At 45.9% G+C, this 5,721-nt stretch overlaps 1 pseudogene; it reads right to left on the minus strand.

Annotated features, from left to right (window-relative positions):
- Positions 1-927: 927 nt before the first annotated feature.
- On the minus strand, positions 928-1,040 carry LOC129022014 (small nucleolar RNA U13; annotated as a pseudogene).
- Between the last annotated feature and the right edge of the window lie 4,681 nt (positions 1,041-5,721).

A 5,721-nucleotide genomic window follows, 5' to 3' on the forward strand; every position in this document is an offset into this window, starting at 1 on the left:
GGGCCATAGTCAGGAACCAATTCATGAGTAGGCAACACCACCAAAGAAGCAAAATCAAAACACAAAGTCAGAGTCACAAAGAGTGATGGCTTGGGCAAATGGAGATTCAAAATCATATGCCAAAAATTCAGATGGAGTTGTGTGGGCAGCATTCTGCTGCAGCGGTGCCTCTGTTAAAGGCCAGTGGCAGAGCCCCTGTGGTTGGCATGGAGAAGGGAAGAAAGGAGAGATGCTTCCTTGGTTTTAAAGCCCCAATACATTATCATCTGATTAGTGAAACCTTTCTGGATTCCCTTAGAGATGTGGTCACTCCTGTCTTGGAGCTACCAAGGCAATTGTATTTCTCCTGTGATATCTCATAGCTCTTTACTATCTTGTGATATCATCACTTTTGTTGCAGTCTTTACAAAATGCCTAGGACAGTGCCTTGCACATAACATGTGCACCAGAAATGTTTATTGATCCGAATACATAAGCCCTAATGCAGACAGACTATGAAAAATGGAAATGCTAATAAGACCTACCACATGGGGTTACTGTGAGGATAACATAAAATAATCTACATAAAGTGCTTTGCTCAGGACTTGGCACACAGACACTTATTTAATATTAGCTATTATTATTCAATTATTTATTAAATTGAAACAATAAATGAGAATTAATTAATTAATTAAGGTAAAACAAAGTCTCGCTCTGTCACCCAGGCTGGAGTGTAATGGCGTGATCTCGGCTCACTGCAACCTCTGTCTCCCGGGTGCAAGTAATTCTCTTGCCCTAGCCTCCCAAGTAGCTGGGATTACAGGTGCCTGCCACTACACCCAGCTAATTTTTAAATATTTTTAGTAGAGACGGGGTTTTGCCATGCTGGCCAGGCTGCTCTTGAACTCCTGACCTCAGGTGATCCACTGGCCTGATCACCAGGTGTCTGATCACACAGGTGTCTGATTTGATAAATAAATATGTAGACATCATAACAAGGTTTGAAGGAGGCACAGCTCACACATGCATGTAAATAACACACTTATAAACTACAAAAGGAAAGAAGACAAAAAATAATTAAAAAAAGAAATGAACTATAAAAGGATTGTTATAAATGAGAACTTAAATACTTGTTTCTGTCAATTGGTCTTTTAGTTTTAGTTTTTCTTTTTTTTTTTTGAGACGGGATCTTGCTCTGTCACCCAGGCTGGAGTGCAATGGCATGAACGTGGCTCACTGAAGCCTCAACCTCCTAGGCTCAAGTGATCCTTTCCACTTCAGCCTCCTGAGTAGCTGGGATTACAGTCATGCACCACCATGCCCGGCTAATTTTTAAAAAATTTATTGGTTGAGACAGGGTCTCGCTATGTTGCCTAGGCTGTTCTTTGACTCCTGGACTCAAACATTCCTCCTGCCTCAGCCTCCCAAAGTGCTGAGATTACAGATGTGAGCCACCACACCTAGCCTGGTCATTTGGCTTTTAACAATTATTATAAGAACTTTGGAATAAGCTTTGTGTAGCAAAATATGATATTTTTAATGTCCAGAGAAAACTGTGTTTTAAAATATTTCTTATTTACTGATAACTGATATTGAGCTAAAGACCAAAGTTGGATTGATTTGAAACAAACGGACTTCGAATATTTAGAATCTACAGAGGCCCCAGTCAGATTAAGAATGAAGATAATTAGGCAGGACACAGTGGCTCGTTACTGTAATCCCAGCACTTTGGGAGGCTGAGGTGGGCAGACTGCTTGAGTCCAGGAGTTCAAGACCAACCTGGGCAAAGTGGCAAAACCCTGTCTCTACAAAAAGTTGCAATTAAGTGGGCTTAGTGGCACATGCCTGTAGTCCCAGCTACTTGGGAGGCTGAAGTGGGAGGATCACCTGAGCCTGGGGAGTTTGAGGCTGCAGTGAGCAGTAATCATGCCACTGAGTTCCAGCCTGGGCGACAGAGACCCTATTGTGTCCAGACTTGGTGGGTTCTTGGTCTCACTGACTTCAAGAATGAAGCCGCGGACCCTCGTGGTGAGTGTTACAGTTCTTAAAGGCAGTGTGTCCAGAGTTTGTTCCTTCTAATGTTCAGATGTGTTTGGAGTTTCTTCCTTCTGGTGGATTCGTGGTCTCGCTGGCTTCAGGAGTGAAGCTGCAGACCTCCGTGGTGAGTGTTACAGCTCATAAAGGCAGTGTGGACCCAAAGAGTGAGCAGCAGCAAGATTTATTGCAAAGAGCAAAAGAACAAAGCTTCCACAGCGTGGAAGGGGACGGAGCAGGTTGCCACCGCAGGCTCGCGCAGCCTGCTTTTAGTCTCTAATGTGGCCCCACCCACATCCTGCTGATTGGTCCATTTCACAGAGAGTAGTGTGGTCTGTTTTGACACGGCACTGATTGGTGCCTTTATAATCCCCGAGCTTGACACAAAAGTTCTCCACGTCCCCACTAGATTAGCTAGATACAGAGTGTGGACACAAAGGTTCTCCAAGTCCCCACAAGAGTAGCTAGATACAGAGTGTCAATTGGTGCATTCACAAACCCTGAGCTAGACACAGTGTGCTGATTGGTGTGTTTACAAACCTTGAGCTAGATAGAGTGCCGATTGGTGTATTTACAATCCCTTACCTGGACATAAAGGTTCTCCAAGTCCCCACCAGACTCAGGAGCCCAGCTGGCTTCACTCAGTAGATGCCGCACTGGGGCCGCAGGTGGAGCTGCCTGCCAGTCCCGCTCCATGAGCCTGCACTCCTCAGCCCCTGGGTGGTCGATGGGACTGGGCACCGTGAAGCAGGGGGCGGAGCTCGTCGGGGAGGCTCAGGCCGCGCAGGAGCCTACGGCAGGGTGGGGGGAGGCTCAGGCATGGTGGGCTGCAGGTCCCGAGCCCTGCCCCGCGGGGAGGCAGCTAAGGCCCGGCAAGAAGTCGAGCACAGCAGCTGCTGGCCCAGGTGCTAAGCCCCTCACTGCCCGGCGCTGGCGGGCCGGCCAGCCGCTCAGAGTGCGGGGCCTGCCAAGTCCACGCCCACCTGGAACTCGCGCTGGCCCGTAAGCGCCGCGCGCAGCCCCGGTTCCTGCCCGCGCCTCTCCCTCCACCCACCTCCACAAGCTGAGGGAGCCCGCCCGCGCCTCTCCCTCCACCCCTCTCCGCAAGCTGAGGGAGCCGGCTCCGGCCTTGGCCAGCCCTGAAAGGGGCTCCCACAGTGCAGCGGCGGGCTGAAGGGCTCCTCAAGCGCGGCCAGAGTGGGCGCCAAGGCCGAGGAGGCGCCCAGAGCGAGCAAGGGCTGTGAGGGCTGCCAGCAAGCTGTCACCTCTTACTATCACCAAAAAAAGAAAGAAAAAAGAAAACAAGAATAAAGGTAATTAAGACCAACTTGTGGGTTGGGTGTGGTGGCTGATGCCTATCAGCCTGGATAACATAGGGAGACTTCTGCCTCTACTTTAAATAAGCAAACAAACAAAAACCCTTGTGTGTATCATTCAGGACTTACATGGAAAGATCCTTGAAAATCTCAAGCAACTCTTACGAAGAAACCATATTTTTCTACAGAAATTAGGTAATCTTTTTTAATGGATAGAAGTTGCCTAATATGTAGGATATGTTTGATACCATGAATGAATGGCATAGTGTAGGGAAAAGAGGGCGAACAGGGATTTATGCCTTTGTGAGCTCTCTTACAACCATTATGTTGTTCTGCATTATTTCAAGGGTTGGCAAACGTTTTCTGTAAAGGACCAGATGGTAAATATTCTGGGCTTTGTGGTCAAGGGTCTCTACTGTAACTACTCAGCTGTGTCACTGTAGTGTGAAAGCAGCTATAGGCAATATGTAAATGAATGGCATGGCTGTGTTCTAGTAAAGCTTTATTTATAAAACTGGTTGTAGTTAGCAGACCAATGGTCTGCAATATCAAAGGACATGTCATATTATACCCTTCGTATTCTGATTTCATTCTCCTGTATTTTCTTTTACTTTCTTTTTCTTTTTTTTTTTTTTGAGACAGTTGCCCAGGCTGGAGTGCAGTGGTGCAATCTCAGCTCACTTCAATCTCTGCCTCCCAGGTTCAAACGATTCCTGTGCTTCATCCTCCTGAGGATTACAGGCACCTGCCACCATGCCTAGCTAATTTCTGTATTTTTAGTAGAGACAAGAATTCTCCATGTTGGCCAGGCTGGTCTCGAACTCCTGGCCTCAAGTGATCCGCCTGCCTCAGCCTTCCAAAGTGCTGGGATTACAGGTATGAGTCACCACGACTGGCCTCATTCTCCTATATTTTCTTTTCTTTTTTGTGTCACAGGTGTCACTCTGTCACCCAGGCTAGAGTGTAGTGGTGGGATCTCTGCTCACTGCAACCTTCGCCTCCTGGGTTCAAGCGATCCTCTACCTTAGCCTCTCGAGTAGGTGGGATTACAGGCGTGTGCCACCAGGCCCAGCTAATTTTTTGTATTTTTTTGGTAGAGATGAGGTTTTGCCACGTTGCCCAGGCTAGTCTCAAACTCCTGGCCTCAAGCAATCTGCGTGCCTCGGCCTCCCAAAATGCTGGGATTACAGGTGTGAGCCACTGCACCCAGCCAGATTCTCCCATGTTTTCATTTCCGAAATGTGTTATGCTGGTTTTCCTTTGCATGCTTCTAGAAAGTATCCCTCCACTTCTTCCTACCTGTGAACTCGTATGCATCTGCAAAAAAAACAAAAAGAAACCCCAAACAGAAACAAAACAAAACTAGTCCTCACAGTGAAGCCTTCCCAGATTTACTTCCGGGAAGAATTAAGTGTTTTTTTTTTGGCCTGCTTGTTTCTTTTCCCACAGAAACTCTATTATAGCACTTCCATTATTAGACACTTATAGCATTTTCTTCTTGGTCTTGTAATTTTTAAATGTTTGTTGTCCTTTCCTTGTCCCCTTTCCAGTGGGCAGTGAATCCCCTGAAAATGGAAAGTTTTTTGGTTCTGTTATATTTGTATTATTAGAGCTAGCACAGTGCCTGACACACAGTAGGAGTTTAATAAATGCTTACAAGGAAGATGCAGAAAGCATGCTCTAGAATGAGCCTGAGAATACTAATCACTTGAGTTATGTATACCTACCATAACATTAAATTTAATTCATTTTGAAAGTAAAGTAGTAACTTTGGAGAGGTTTTTAGTTTTTATGGCATCAAATAAAGGAGTTTGACCAGGTTTTCTGTGTTCCATTCATCTACCTGTGTAGATACTAGTGTCAGCCATCTAGGTAGGTTCTTTTTTTTTTTTTTTTTTCCCTAGACAGTCTTGCTCTGTCTCCCAGGCTGGAGTGTGGCGGTGCGATCTCGGCTGACTGCAACTAGGTAGGTTCTAAGAAACCAGTAATAATATAGAGAAGAAGCAGTATTTTCTCAGTCATTTGGAACTGCTATAACAAAGTTCCATAAACTGGATGTCTTATAAACAATGGAAATTTATTTCTCACACTCTGGAGCCTGGAAGTCCCAGATCAGGATGTCAGCATGGTTGGTTGTAGACTGCTGTCTTCTCATTGAATTGTCATCTGTCAGAAAGAAAGTAAGCTTGCTGGCCACTTCTTTTAAGGGCACTAATCCCATTCATGAGGGCTCCACCCTCATGACCTGATCACCTTCCAAAGGCTCCACCTTGTCCAAATACCATAATATTGGGAATTAGGTTTCAACATACGAATTTTTGGAGGACACAAACATTCAGTCCCTAACATATAGATAATGGCCACCTATATTTGGCCTTGTCATACAACCTGC

The sequence above is a fragment of the Pongo pygmaeus genome, chromosome 1 (assembly GCF_028885625.2).
Source record: "Pongo pygmaeus isolate AG05252 chromosome 1, NHGRI_mPonPyg2-v2.0_pri, whole genome shotgun sequence".
Classification (NCBI taxonomy): Eukaryota; Metazoa; Chordata; class Mammalia; order Primates; family Hominidae; genus Pongo; species Pongo pygmaeus.